The sequence below is a fragment of the Dermacentor andersoni genome, chromosome 10 (genome assembly GCF_023375885.2).
Source record: "Dermacentor andersoni chromosome 10, qqDerAnde1_hic_scaffold, whole genome shotgun sequence".
Classification (NCBI taxonomy): Eukaryota; Metazoa; Arthropoda; class Arachnida; order Ixodida; family Ixodidae; genus Dermacentor; species Dermacentor andersoni.
The window spans coordinates 96019400-96035455 of record NC_092823.1 but is presented as its reverse complement, the minus strand read 5'-3'; positions in this window follow the sequence as shown (position 1 = coordinate 96035455).

Below are 16056 nucleotides of genomic sequence, written 5' to 3'. Positions count from 1 at the left end.
ACTGCAAGAACTCACCGCTTCACAGTGACGTGTACACGTTAAAGATGCATTATTATGCCGAACAAAACGGAATTTTCATCTGAATAGCCGCAAGCTGCCTCGTTCCGAAAGGAATAAAAGATGGCTGCCACCGATCACTCAGGCACAGGCTACTCGCACCTACCGGAGACAAGGGGTTTATTTGCTAGTAATAAACCTTCTCGCGTGGCCATGTAACGTTTTCGAGCACTTTCGGCACGTTTACGACATCGTTCTGCCAGCTCTTCTTTCCTGAAGATCCGTTCTAGCGTCATCCTTAGGCTTCCGTTGCATGCCGCCACGATTTTCTAGCAGCCACCGCAAGATACGTAAGGGCAAGCGGACCAATCGGAGACGCCGGCACCACCCTCTTCATTCGGTTATCGATTTTAAGTGCAGTGTCTCGGCTCCATCGAATCCCTCTCCACTTGAGCGTGCTCCTCGCCTCTTGTCAGCAAATTTGATAAGACAGACCGCTCAGTACAATGTTAGTCGTTCTTCAAGCAAACAAAAGTGACCTCCTATGAACGAGCATAGCGTTTGATTCGTCTGTTGAGACAACCCTGCGGTTCACCGCCCGATGCTTGCGTCGGCAATTACGCAAATTTGACGTCAGGAGATTGGAATAAAAACATATTGGAAAAGCTTTACGTTATAAGGCCCCATTATTCCATGAAAAAAGGCATCCTTTCTTGATAACAAGGCATCCAACTCAGTCTGTGCCTACTTACTACTGAAGCAACTGCAGCATAGTGAATAGTGACCTTCATATTTCGTTTTAAAAAATTCAAGCTTGCAAAATGTGTATTTGCCAGTGGCTGTTGTTCTTCAAACAAAACTGAAATAACTGTAAAGTTAGCGATGATAAACAATGATATGCACACTACACGCACATCATATGCCTGTGACATAATTGGCAGACTACACTTTGAATTCATACATGCACAGAAAAGTGCACGAGCTTGTAGCCCAAAGGGAAAATACGGAAATAAATACAACAGCATAGGAAAGCTTTAAAACAAAAAATTCAAAATAAAAAGGGATAAATATACCATGTACTAAGCAACAGTAAAATTTAACTTGAAGCCAAGGGATTTATGCAAGCAAGAATACTAAATATCAGGAGATGTAAGGTACAGTTTTATACAAAGTGCACCCTTATGAAAATGGTTATGTCCTTTATGTTTACTGTATGTTTCCCGCAGTTCACATCAGGAAATGTCCTTTATGTTTCCTCCATGTTGAAATTTGGCCACTGCTTTTATGTTTCCTTCATATGTCCTCCCTTTATGTATCCCTCATGTTACCGCACTTTATGTTTCCTCCATGTTGAAATTTGGCCACTGCTTCTATGTTTCCTTCGTGTGTCCTCCATTTATGTATCCCCTATGTTACCGTACTTTATGTTTCCTCCATGTTGAAATTTGGCCACTGCTCTTATGTTTCCTTCGTGTGTCCTACCTTTATGCATCCTTTATGAGGCCGCAGTGATTAAATCCTGTATTTTATGTACACATGCATAGATGAAGAGTTCTATGTACACATTTTATTTATAAACTTTTTCTGAGTTTAAAAGTTTCGCATTGGTTTTCATTGTAAGGTTACTGTTCCCTACATGATGCAGCATACGGATTGGAACTCTGCTATAGCACAGAAATTCATGCCAATTTGTTCTAAAATTACAAACTAATTAGACTTCATAGATTATTTCAGTCTAACACTTGAAGTACCACTGTACGTTCCTCACTGCAGTGCTGCTGCTGTTCTAGTTATGTCTTTGTTACTAATATAAAATGTAATGTTTGGATAGAAAGATCAGGTTGGATAAGTGCTTGCACTTTTGAAAGAAAGTTTTAACTATACTTTGCAAAGGTTTGTCTGAAACTATGAACAGTTTATTGGACTATCTGGAGGTTACTTCAATTTGCCACGTCTGCTTACAGCAGACCTCTGGAATGTGGTGCTTGGTTGAGAGCTCACAAGGCACCTGAAAAACAAAACAAAAGCCAATCTTTTTCACTTATTCAAAAATATTTATATAAGCAAGAACAGCTTGGCCTGTATGCACACAGCTAAGAAACGTGGGGCAGTCAAAAATAGCTCATAAAAACATCAGGGCAACACAGAAGCTTTTAACTAATTGTTGTTTGAAACAGACTGGGCTGCCAATCCGCTCAGGTATTAAACTGCTCACAAATTCTTTTAAACATTTTTGCAGCAGCTGCGAAGTGGTACATGACCTTTAGGAGTAGGCAACTGGCCAATAAATCTTCGTGTGCTACCTTTGTGTGCCTGCTTGTACAGATGTCTCGTAGTTATATCTCACGTGGTTACACTGGTATATGGTAAAATTCAGGCGGGAATAAAACGAGCAGCAAACATCAGACTACCTGGGAAATTATCACCAAAACTTAAATGTCTAGTAAATCAAACGAACAATCGATTATGTATGGTCCGAAACCTAGGCCACGATTTCCTACCGATCCCTTTTCCTCATTGATTTGACCGACATTCCGCTATAGTTATTAACTAGAACAGCCAGCCGTGGAAGGTGGGTTATAAGAGTGGCAAATATGGAGCGGAAAGCATCGCAAGAAAATCGCAGCCCTTATTAGGCAGTGCTACAAGCCACTGTCTTTAACAATCGCAGGAGCTGACATCCTGTTCTTCGGATGAAAATATTAATGAAAACGAGCGTCTGATTGAAATGCCTCGATTAAAAAGAAATTTCGCTGTTGTAATGTCGGTCTATATTTGCCCTACAATATAAAAGACAAATACGCGAGCACGACGAAGAACACAAACAATGCAGACAAGTTCCCGCGAAGCTGGACTTCAAACAGAACACTATCAATAAAATAATCTTCACACAAGCTAATATCTGTTCAAGTGTCAAACACCGTAGTCGTGTGCCAACTCGCGATGCCCACGACACATCGACATACATTGCACATGTAACTAGCGGAAATGCATATCCACGGAAGAATTTCTTGCCGGGAAACTACCGGGGAAACAGTAGCTTTCAGCATTTACGTAAATGTTTGCCCATCCACTCCTAACAATAAGCGCTGGTTGTACATCATTGCAGAAAGCAAGTAAGCGGTAAGAAATAATACATTCCACGGAAACTCCCATCGTAAAACGGTTTCCTAAATGTGCACAGCAACATGGAGAACATACGCTCCGAAAGATCTGTTGTCAGTGCACAAAGCTTACTACATGAACCATAAGGTGCGAGAATGCGCGCAAGCGTCAGACTTGCTTACCTTAAACATGTCGTCAGCGAACGCTCCTTCGTCTCGCAGGCACCACGCAACGACGCTCTTTCCAGAGCGAACAGTGTCTAATTGTCCATGAACACCAGCACACGAAAGCTCAACTTTCAACAAATTCTTCCACGCACCATAATTCGAAGCCACAGTACCAGGTATTTCACGAGCGAACGCGGACAGGCGAGGACAAAGGCAGCTCGGACGGGTGCTGTAGTACACGGAAGACACTGGCTTATCACAGGAAACATAAGGCGAACTAACAGCGTTACACGAGTACAGAAGTTTCCTGATGGTTAATGCACACGATACGGAACACATTTTGTTTATGCACATCTAAAATACGATTTAATTACCGTCTAACTGCAACGAGCACTCTCACCGCTCACACAAACGCAAGGTGGCCCAGCTCAATATATTATCCAGTACTTTTACCGGGCGTAACCGTCACTAGGGTGCCTAGATGCGCGCGGACCCGCTCACCGTTTAGGGTGAGGACAACCACGTCGTCTGCTAGCGCGGCCGCCATTTTCTTGTGCGCCCGCGGAGCATAGAGTTTCCTACAAAATTTTTTGTAGGAAACTCTATGCCGCGGAGAGCGGGCGCACATCGAGGCAACCGAGGCAACCTAGCCTTCACACTGCCGCAGCGCTGCACTACGGCTAACAAGTCAATTTAGCATCCGAGATCTACATTTGCTTTCAGAGAGTGCAGTTTGCAAAGGCACGGCCTTCAAGATTTAATTTTGTTACTCAGGGTAAGTCGTAGCTGGATGGAAGGCTGCTATTTAAACAAAACTTATCGATGTTTGAAGTGCCGTGGTGTGCTGCCTTGTTTTTTTAAAGCATATACAGAGATAGTTCAGCACAATGCGTTGGCGGGCTAGTTGGTGCGAATCCATGAATACTTTGTTTAGCGCAAAACGACAGAGACAAGAAAGACGACAGGACAAGGCGCTTGTCCTGTCGTCTTTCTTGTCTCTGTCGTTTTGCGCTAAACAAAGTATTCATGCATATACAGAGATATTAGACGAACTATGCGCGAACTTTTGCCGGCGGACACGAGACAATCAGCGCACAGCATGTGCAGCTCCGTCTGCTTGGGATGGCAGACCGGTGTACGGGAAGCCGCGATAGCTGCGAGACCCACCGATCAGAAATTCGGCATCACCACACATATGCACGCTTCTTATGGCGCCCACTGGCATCTTTTTGAGAATGTGAGGCCTTATCTTGAATAGGTGGAACCATATTTCCTCATAGCATAAGGAATAAAGGCGACAAAACGTGGTGATGGCTGGCTTGCAGCGGCAGCTAGAGCTTCGGCCAAAGTGAAGCAGCCGTACTGCTTGCATGCTCGGGTAATCAAACAGATACGCCCATACTCCTCACACAACTTTCATACTCAGCCAACTGAGAATTGTAAATTATTCAGTTGTACGCCCAAGCAAGTATTTACGGGATCGGCGCTGATGTACTACCCCGGCTAACGTCAACACAGCAATGACTCGTACTTTTGGTAGCAGCGCTAAAGCGACACGGACAAAAGGAACAAACACAACGCTGTTTCTTCGGAGTGTTTCTTCCTTGTTTCCGCGTTGCTTTGGCGTTGTTGCTGAAAGCGAACTCGCCCACTTTGCTATCTTGCTACAGCAATCACTCGCAGTTATGAAAAGAAGGCACTTTCAGCATCGACCGCTGGTTTTGCTTTGGTGAGTGAGGGAACTTTTGCGTATAATTTGTGTGAGTAGTAGAGACAAGGTATCACAACAGACCGAGGGCAGAAAAAAGAAATAGCGTAGAAAAAGCAACATGTCAAAAAGTGCTTAGAAGACCACGGTTTTGAGGGAGCAGTGTCTCCCAATTTTAAAGTTTTTTCCGGTTTACAGTATCAGAAACGTTATAGATATTCAATTTCACTACATTCTTTCGAACTAGGCGTTCTGAAAGTTAGCGTCAGCTCCAGCTCAGCTTTGGAAGTGGCAGCACTATTTTCCGCTGACGGCTGCAAAGAAATCTTAAGGAGCGTAATATAGAGACAATCGTAACGGACGTATTATATTTATGTGTAATGACGCTATCATGAAACCAATATAGCACCATGCAGAGCTACTTAAATGGCACGTTGTATATTCATATACGCTCATAGCAAAGCGGCGGATTGGTCCCGGAGGTGTACGCCTCTTGTTCGGGTCATGTAGCGCAAACCATCGAACACTGCGCGTCCTGCCACCGCGTCTCCAGCCGCCGCGCAATCGTTGTTGGTCGTGAGAGATAATTCGCTGCATGAGGCTTTGATGTACGTATGTACTGTTGATGGCGCGTGGCCGTCAATGCATCGGATGCGGCCAAGATAAATAGGGAAGGGGAGGCAGGCGCCCCCCCCGTTTTTTTTACTTGGATACGCCAATAGATAATATATCTTTGAGGTAGATCACTGGGTGCACTATATGTTATCTGGATGTGCGCTGCAGGGAGTACACAGCCAGGTAACATAGAGTGCACACACAGGTAACATCCTGCCGTAAACACAGAGGGAGTACACAGCCAGGTAACATAGAGTGCACACACAGGTAACATCCTGCCGTAAACACAAAGGACACATCCTACAGGAAAGATAAAGTTCGTTTCCTCGAGTTCTAAGAAAGGATGAGTAAACATGCCGTAAACACAAAGTATGTTTCCTCAAGTTCACATAAAGGACAAGGAAACATAAAGGTCACACAGGGCACAAGAAGGAAACATACAGGGAACATAAAGGTCATGACCATTTTCATAGGGGCAGTAATATGTGCGTAATGTCTATGCACACAAATCAGCGAAACGTTGAATAAAACTGCATAAATATTTATGCTCATTAGTAAGCAGTGATAAGCAATGCGTGGATATACTCAACTATGAACTAGACCAAAATCCTACTTTTTCGAACACGTACACTTCATGCATGCCTAAGATGACCTTCTCAATCACATGTCGTGCTGCTGCAGCCATAGCCACGGTGTCTGCATTTCTGGGGGCTCCTCCATATTGGGGATAGTGTTGTGGGCCAAGCCCTCACCACTACAAAATGAGTTCTGTGTTCGCTAATAGCAGTGGCACTATAAAGCTCTGATATTGTGAACTAATGGAAGGAGTACCTAAATATAGTCATGAAAACAATGTCTGCTCTAGTTCAGAGTGGCAAGAGAGCAAAAGGTAAAAGTCCTTGAATATGATAACATGGACCTCTTGACCAAAGTAATATTTTGGACACGCCGCAGCAGCACATTATAATGTAATGTTTTTTTCCTTACATAGCTTAAGGAAGATTCCCTTGTCATATTTAGTTACATCAAAGTCATGTCAACGTACCTCGTCTTGAAAAGAAAGCTGTACTAGGAGCAAGCTTTGATTGTCTGAGATATTTTCTCCTAGAACTGCTCGTAAGCCGAAAACCTCGTAAGCCCAAGTTATCCACAATGTCGAAGCAATTATAAGCGAACAAGCATCCTTGAAGAAAGAATCGGGGAAAAGGAAGATAGGTCGTTACTATTCAACTTCAGCAGAAAAGCGCGAATTCAAGCGCAGCTTCAAAAGACGAACACGAATATTCATGAACGTAATCTTGAATCGATTCCGCATTGAGTCAATAAATCTCCGTAACTAAACACCAACCCGCAAGCATCAAGCATCAGTACAGGTTTCACTGTTGTCGTGGGTGTTCTATTGTCTACGTTCGCAATGCTCTCTATGCCACCGTCTGTGCACACACGAGAAGCACGCAAACCATGTGTGTAATTAGGAAGCACGATTACTTACCTTTTTACTAGTCGGACGAAGTCGCAAGGCGCTCTTCAAGTGGCGAGTGCTGCGTCGACAATGTTACTCCCAGCATATACACCATAGCGTATTATTTCTTTGCGAAGTCCATCAAACTTTCCACGACAAACATAGACAAAGGCAATTCACCCCAAGGCATGAAAATCGATGGTTCGTGTTTGCCTAGCGCGCCACGCATACAGCGAGTTTGCAGCGAGACGCAAGTCTTGTCGCACTTTCGCGCACGCGAACTATGCCACATTTCGTTAGAGGAAATCTAAAAACCCACGGTCAAACAAACATACCGACGCTACCGACATACCGAGGCTACCACCGCGCGCATTGAAGACGGAGGATTAACAGACCGTATTTTACTGGTCGAGTGTGACCAGAGCCGCCAGCGCCATCTATATACTTGAAAGGCTGTTGTGAGCTCCGTCATTCCTACAATAATAACCACTACAGCACGTTTTGTGGCATTTTATGCCCAGCTACGTTTATATATTGCGAGAAAAAAACAACCAGCGACCAGTCTATATTGTGCGCTTTAGGTTAGCACAGAGAGAAATTCCATGACGTATTCTTGATTTCGAATCGTTCATGCAGCATGCTGACAGCAAAAGCATGGCCTTCAAGACCTGGGTAAGTTATCGGAGTAAACCGACGCTGGGGCGTCATTTTAACACTTTGAACTTCGGTCACCTGCCTTAAAACCCCTAAATGACGCTTTCCGCAGCCGTGACCTGCGCTACCTGCGCCGTGGCTTCGTTTTAAGTAACTTCCTGCAGTCGACTACATTAGACGTAGTCCAGAAATTGTTGACACGATCTCAGAGGTAAACATGGAGAATGTGTGCAGTTGATTCCGTGCGCTCAATTGTGTGTGTCGCAAAGCAAGAAATCTCCCATGGCTCTTTATTTTGCTCCTGTGCCGCGCAGGTAACACCTAGCCATGTCGTCTGTATCTCGCTTTCGTGTCGATGTGCTTATCGTGCGCGGATTCCGCTCATCTCCATCACCGCCTTCGGTGTGTATCGTGCGACCCGCGAATATTCCTTGAAAAAGAAGCACTTATCTCTGAAGCGTGCATTTGTCGCAATAATTCGGTATGTGCCAGAAATGTGCGGCTGTGTTCAATACGTTTGCAGACCAAGTGCTGCAGTCACTGCATTGCAGCAAATGAACGCGGCTGCTTACGCGCAGTTTTGTTTAGTGTTTCTTGGTGCACATGAAGGTAATTACCTGCACATCCGCGATAGAAATCACAATACGCTTCCGACAAGCTTTGGTTTGTCTAATCTCGTTTTGTGTCTGGTTAGCAGTCGATCCGTAGCAGACGATCCACGGGGATACACCGTGAGAACCCCTCAGCTACAATTTTTAAATTGTAATATGCGCTGGAAAGTCACTAAATTAAAAGGTAATTAACGAATTTTAGTTGGTCAATTCTTCATTTTGATTTCTCGTGCAAGTACCATCCGTCGATTCGATTAATTCAACTCCAGGAATACAATTACGCTGCCAGCAATAAGCAATTTTTTTTTAATTCTGCATGATCGAAAAAAAACCGTATATATCCGTCCTCGAACTCCCATGCGAGTCCTATATTACACCTATACTCAGCCAGATAGATCTCATATAGGTCCTTTGCTCGGGCATATCGATCGTATATACTAAGCATAGGCGTCGTATATTCAGGTATGCGAGTCCTATATGGGTTCTTGCACAGCCATATCGGCCTTATATATCAGCCTTGTTGGTCATATATAGCTCCTGTATTAACCCTGTGTGAATTCATATCGGTCTTGTTTTAAAGCATATCGGTCCTGTATGAAATTGTACGGGTCCCACACGAAAACGTATAGGTATTTTTTCACTAGTGACAATAAATTCAAAAATGGGGTTGCTTTTAAATTTATCGACTTATATTCACTCAAGCTTCAATTTTCCTTCTCGTGGTTTTGCATAAACACCAGGTGTGACTTCGTATAATATTATTGAATGAGAGTAATAACGATAGATAATATCAAAATATTACATAGCTTATTCGCATTAGAGGAGCACTAAAATTAGGTTTACTTCGCAGTTTGTCCGCTAATTGGAGGACTCGCTCCTTGAATAACTTAAAAAAAAAAGAAATACTGGCATGCCTGAAAGCACTCTCAATATTTTACTACCTAATCTTTCATTTAGAACAATTACGGCTTTGTTTCCTAGAAGGTATAGTGATTGTGACACCATGATGCAGATAGACGTCACTTTGTAGGAGGACACCATTATGGTGGAACATGTCTACGTTCTGGCAGTGTCTCATCTGCTATGCTGTTAATGGTTGCGTGCCCAATGTACCAGCACTAGATATAACCAGAACACCTTCAACCACTGCCAGAGCAGCACGGTTTCTCGCTCTCAGGTGATCATCTTTTGTCTACACCACACGTACAACACGCGGAAAAGGAAAGCAATACTACTGGTAAAAACACGCGTATAGCAATACATATTGAGCGCCCTCCGGCGTTTGAAGGCACGGAACCTTATTTACCGCAAAAAAAAAAGATAAACCAAGATTTGAATGTCCGTACTCCTTTAAGTAAGCCAGGCTTTTGGTGTCGCAAGGCTTCTGTTGAAAAAAGAAGCACTGCGTTTTTAGGACGTTCAATTGCATGACCGCTTATATACCAGAATTTTTTTTTAATTTCTCATGATATGAAGTGCGATGAGCAGGGGGGAGGGCAGTGCTACCAAGAGTCACATAATAAATCTTTTGATTGGGGACACAGCTTGGTGTTATGGGATAGTGGGCTGGTTGCAGCATCTTTGGTTGGCCTTATTACAGCCCCTTCTCAGTGCTGCGATATGTAATATTAGTATTGTTGTTTGTCGATAACGCACACAGCACTTGATTTTTTACGCATTACCATATAGGACACTGGTAATTTTTTTTTTATTTTTACGTAAGGGTTCATTCTATTCTTAATGAAAAAGATCTTTGAAAGAAATTTCTCAATGTGCAATAGAATAGGAATCGGCATAAAGATTTGCATTTATTTATACCATCGTACTTTTATTTTGGCCCGTCCTTTTCTATTATTGCTTGTCTTTCTTTCTGCCTTTCCCTTTCCTTCCCTGTCCTTTTCTTCCTTTTCCTTTCTGTCCTTTTTCTTTCCGTTTTCGTCTTCGCTTCTTTTCAAGTTTGCAATTCCTGTAACGGAGAGAGCCGACAATTTATTTACAGAAACCAAGAGAGTTCGGCTTAAGCTACCCTTGCTCTGGCTGAATCGCTCAGCTCATGGAAGGGCCACTATTACTCTCATATGCTTGGATTTGTGTAATAGACACACGATTTTGTTATACGGTACATTCTGCTCTATGCGCAGCTTTGTGTAGATACGTAAGTTGTCTCTACAAGAATAGCGTACCTTCACGTATTTTATGTACTGTGGATTTCTGAAAGTGTTATTTTATTCTCATGTGCGGTTTTATTTTACTCATTTTGAGAAGATGACAAATGTTCGTGGTATGTGACTGCATCGAGCATGTTTCTGTGTTTGTCGTGAATTTTGGTGGTGCTTGCTCTGCGAAGAAGAGTAGCCGGTGTCAATGAGGGCGCTAACAATTCAATTTCGAGTAGATAACCAAAGGCAGAAAATGCAAAAGAGGGGGCGAGAATGGCATGAAACGCTAGAGGGATTTTGAAATAGTTGCATTTATTAGCAACACAATGTCGCGATAGTAATATTTCCTGTATTCTCCCTTTTATTATTTACAAGTAATGAATGAGAACTGCTCGTGTATATGAACCACACCAAGACGCAGTGCGATCTAAAACATTGCACGGCGTGTTAATTTTTGTGATGAATTCTTTCAATGTGATCCGCCTAGACTAGGTTGCCAAATGCCAAAACGCGTTGGATATTTGTTCATGCTGGCCCTTTTCCTTTCAAAAGGCACTAACTTCAACTCCTAAATATGAAGAGACACTAAAGTGAAAAATTATTTTTTCTGCATCAGTAAATTACGTTCTACAACACCAAACACACCACTCTTACAATGATAAGACGTTTGGTAAACCAGAAAAAGCACAAGAAGGAAATAAGGGTGGCGACGCCTACTTAAGTTCCCGCACCTGGTGGATTTTGATGGCATCTTCTAGGGCCTACTAATTATATACAGCGGTACAGATAGACTACATTGCGTTCTAAAGGAACCAATTATTAAATATGGCAAGTTTCGGGAACTTTTATTCAGCCATCGCGGCCCAAATGCGAAAACATACTTTGGAGTCCCTGACGTCATGCTGGCCCACCGGCGATGGGCTTTCGGCGCGAAATGCAAATACTGATACTTGTACCTTCATTTTCTCATCTAATAATCAAACTGCTTTTTTTAAAATGACTGCCTGCAGGGTTCTCAAACAATGCTTCAAATGTCTAAACTGATTTATTGTGTCGCTTTAATGTCCCTTTAAGCCATATTTAAGGGTAACTTATATGTTTCGATAACGTTTAGCCGAAACGTTTTGTGTTCAAACACTTGTGGGCAGCAGTCACAGCAAATATGGGTGCAATAAAAGCGTCCGCTAACTTTTCTGTGGCTGCGTTATTCCTTATGTCACCGTCGTTGAGCACCTTTTCGGCCTGCACATAACTCGAACGTTTATACTGCGTCTCTTGTGAGTCCAGCACAGCTGCCCGCTACAATGATACCTGTGAGAAAACTCGCCAACTTTCCCGAAATGCTGTGGTACCTGCGTATCATACATTTGAAGACTATGTACAGGTGGCCGTCTTGACAGCTGCCTCTCTTTTGAGCAGCAGTTTTAACAAGGACGCAACGTAAGCTTCAGCTTTTTGAACGACAGATTAGTTTTATTCCTTGTATCTACTTCCTACGCAGCTGTCGTGGTTGCTGATCCTGCGCACTACCTAATGCCAAGGAAAATTATTATGGAGTTTTACTTGCCAAAAACCACTTTCTGATTATCAGACATGCCGTAGTGGAGACTCCCAAAATTTCAACCATCTGGGGTTCTGTAACGTGTACCTAAATCTAAGTACAAATGTGTTTTAGCAGTTCTACCCCATCGAAATGCGGCCGCAGTGGTCGGGAGTCGATGCCGCGACCTCGTGCTTAACAGCCTAGCACCATAGCCACTAAGCAGACACGGCAGGTGCCTAGTTCAAGCCTCACTCAGGTTTGGCTTGTTTCCCACAGTGACGACCACCGCTTAACTAGGTAAAGAGTTTAAAATCCAGAATGATTCTGTAACAATATTGTTTATCCACGATTTACATACCACTATATACATATCCACATACTGTAGCACGGGTTTGTATGCAAGCGACGTGCAAACTATCGGTCTTTCGCTGCTTTTCAGTGCGTGGTGCGAGCCTTGTGTAATGTGTTCTTGTAATCTTATTTTTGATTATTTCTTTATATGGACTGTCCACTCCTGCCCACGGCCTTCTCTGAAGGCTGGCAGTATTTATCAAATAAATAAATAAATATTTGGCTTTCTCCTGGTAAAATTTGGAAGAGATATGCTTCCACTAAGTGGTAAACCTTGCTGCTCTTCCTGAAAGCACTTGTTTCATGACCGAAGGGTGTGACAGCATCAGGGCAACGTTGCACAAAGTGGCATATCTAGCAAAGTACTAACAGTGAGCGTTAACAAAAACAATGGTTTACATCGGACGTTACAGCAGGGTCAATATTATCGAAATGAAAATACATGCGTCATCATCGGGCGAGGACTGTCCGCTAGTTATGAACAGCGTTGCCGATCGATTTCCCCATTTCTTGTGAAGACATGACGCACTACGTCAAATATGCAACAGGACATCTCCTAAGAACGTCAGTTTCATTTTGTTTACTCGACAGGAAAGATTTTACTGGCAGCACGTTGGCGGGAAGTAATGTCGTTACGCACCGGGACTTGGTCACGTCATGCACTCTCAACTATCGCAGGTTCTTTATTTAAGTCTAAGAAAAATTAAAATTAAGCAACCATCATTACGGAAGTAAATGATTCAGATATTTCTGCGGATCTCGACAACCTCTGCAATAAATATTTAAATTTAATGGTTAATGCACGACAAGGTTATAATTTTCGTAACATGTTATTTAAGCTCATAGTAAGATAATAGGGAGTTGCTCAAGACGGCAGTACGCATTCCTAAGTTTGTCGCATTCTCGTAGCACACACGCATTTTCTATTGTCTCTTGGCGCGAGTTACCTGAAACACTCAGTAAAACAAACTGCACTAAAAGAACGATTCATTTGCTCCCTCCTACCAGAAAAACGGCTTTGAGAGACAAATCTAGCACGCCGCTCATTTCTGCTTGCTTGATAACAGAGAAAGAAATACGTACGCAAATGTAGCGTTCATAGTTCTTGAGTCTTCATCATTAAAATAGACCTTCTCCACACCAAACCTGCAGCAAAGAAGAAAAAGTTAGTTTCAAATAATAAACCAAGTACTATAGTACTCGCGACGTAAGTACGGTACCACACACACACACACACACACACACACACACACACACACACACACACATATATATATATATATATATATATATATATATATATATATATATATATATATATATAGTTCAATAAGAAGTTCTGTGGGTCCGGTGCATAGGTAGTTTTAGAAACGAAGGTGTACACTTACGAAAATTGCATCTTTAATATTTTTAACGTTTCGGCCGTGGCACGGCCTTCGTCAGAATAAATATTCTGACGAAGGCCGTGCCACGGCCGACACGTTAAAAACATTAAAGATGCAATTTTCGTAAGTGTGCACCTTCGTTTCTAAAACTATATATATATATATATATATATATATAGATAGGTTCTTTTTTACGACTGGGTACATTGTACAGAATGAGGAGTTTAATAATAGCGAAATTTAAGAATCGTGCCACATATGAAAATTTAAGAGGCAAGGTCATCGGAGTGACGAACGTTTCATCATTAAAAACACAACTCAAATATAAATATTGCACTGAGTTCACTGGGTGAAAAAGATAGGCATGTCTACATTTGTTTGGCATAATGAATAAATGTATAATGTAGTTCTGGGCGTACAGATGATTCGGGAGCTAGTACGTTAGTAACAGCGCATTTGATTTATCAATAAAACAAGTGAACAGCCCGTCACCAGATGCACGTTCAGTCAACGGTGTGTTCCTTAAAGCAAAGAAATGTGAAGTTACACAAGCGCATATTGTTGTTAGGTGAAACTGGTAGAAAAAAATATTGAAGCAAGAAATTTATGTATATGCTGCCTAAGAGTTAGTCATTCTTATTTAAATTATTTGGCAGATGTCAAATGTTGGCGAACAGCAACAATAGCTCTAATCCCGCTATGCAGCTGTATCCTTCGAAATGGTGTTTACTTGCATCGGGACTCTCTCTCGTGGCTCCGATATCCGAAAGAAGCAAATATCGTGCAATTTACAAGTGCAAAACCTTGAAGCGCATACAAATCGAATGGCGGAGACTGTTAGATTTGCGCTTTGATTTCAAAACTCTGCTGTGCACCATTTAAAAGCCATCGCTTTTGTAGGCTAAATTGCTATCCCAGGCATTTTTCTCCATATAAAGAAGAACATGACAAACGTTCACACAAAGTTCAAACCGCAATGATCTTATTCTCATATATTAGAGAGAAAAAGTCGCTGTGCCCTTTTTATCTGCCGCTGAAAAGGCGGAGGGGAAAGATCATCTACGAGATACTGCAACTCTTTAGGTTAGTCAAATGTTTGGACCGTATTTCTTGATGCTAGAGAATGCTGTAACCGGTTTCTGCAGGTAATAGTTACCATTGTGCTGTTGTCGTGTGCTTTGACAACATGCCACCCAAGAGAATGCGCAGAATGATCCTATGCAGTTAAACACGCGAATGCCTTCATTGAAATAGCAAGATTCCAAATGAGATCCGATCTGATGCTTGTCGGCGAATCGCTCAGTAACATGCGCAATGACGAAGTAACATTTTAGTGTTCAGGGACGGCATTATAAAATTGAGGAGGCATGTGGGGCACTCTGATTGAATTTCGCACATATTGTGGGTGCTCTATTCCTGTGTTCATGAACTACAGCCAAGAAATTCTGTACCAGCCGCAAAATAATACTTTCAATTCCAGTCGATTTGGGTTGGTACCGAGATGTTTAATAATACAATTTAATATATATTGCAATCTTATGTAAGGTGTGCATGAAAACTGCCATTGCTTGGACGTACTAAACACTTCAAAGGGTTTTGAACCACTTTCTTGCGAAGTTGAGGAAAGCACCTGAAGTTGAAAAAAGCTATTGCAGAAATACATTGCCGTGAAAAGTGCTTCAATGCGTTCAGCAGAAGTGCAGTTATGGGCAATAAAAAGGCGCAGTACAAGTCTTCAATACCTTGCAGGGCGAAGACAATGGCGGAACATGGCATGCCAACGACGATCTGCCTACTGAACGTCACCGTGGCATACGATTCAAATTTGATTTTGGATGTTCATGTAGACGCCACTATTTCCAGTCTTGGCACCTACGACGCCAAAAACGCGCTTATCCTCAGCAAGCCGCAGTTCGCTCAGCCAGCGCACCCGTTGCGGCGCCCCAGGTCAGCGGCGTTTTCTACACAGCGTAGCAGACCGTAGCTGCATGCAACTGTAGCGCGTATGCATAGCGTTTCTTTTTCGTGCACAACAGGGCTTGAGTGTGCGATCGCACTCACATGCTCCACTCTGGCCGTGCAACGTGGTGTGGGCTGGCTTCGTACTCCACCAGCTTGACCTGCAATGGCCACAGCCAGCTCGCGCATTTTTGAAGCGCTTTGAACATCTCAATAGGAAGCGAATCCTGTTAAGGCATCTAGTCAGGAGGGACCAGGAGTGAGCATGCACAGGTGAGCATGCGTGTGGTCTGACCTCAAGTTTTACAAGCACTCGATGAAAGCACTCGATGGCTACGAC